Here is a 330-nt window from a genome sequence, read left to right as displayed (position 1 = left end):
TCTCGGTGCTTTTCCCAGGATCAGGTTATTTCTTCTCCAAGAATAGAATCAAGTCCATTGGAAACTTTTGTCATAATGCAATGGGAAATGCTCCTTCTTATTCCCTAACTTAAAGTTAGGGAATAAGAAGCTTGCATTCATTCTTTCCGTAAAGTTTTCATTCACAGCCCTTCATATGTCTTCCCTTTAAAATTTGCACTCTTTTATATGTTGTTGTTGGTTTTGTTATCATCAACGCTGTTGTTTTTCAATGTTGTTTACATTACATTATTTGTTAGTGTTTTTATCATCCACATCAGTATGTTGTATCTATCTATTTGTCTGTCTGTC

The 330-nt window shown here is 33.9% G+C and overlaps 1 protein-coding gene across 1 annotated transcript in view; it reads left to right on the top strand.

Annotated features, from left to right (window-relative positions):
- Nucleotides 1–330, top strand: part of LOC119591922 (protein wings apart-like) — a gene marked incomplete at its 3' end in the record, with an annotated part of 17,563 nt that overhangs the window by 6,332 nt on the left and 10,901 nt on the right.

Source organism: Penaeus monodon, chromosome 29 (genome assembly GCF_015228065.2).
Source record: "Penaeus monodon isolate SGIC_2016 chromosome 29, NSTDA_Pmon_1, whole genome shotgun sequence".
Taxonomy (NCBI): domain Eukaryota; kingdom Metazoa; phylum Arthropoda; class Malacostraca; order Decapoda; family Penaeidae; genus Penaeus; species Penaeus monodon.
This window is presented reverse-complemented; position numbering and strand designations above follow the sequence as displayed.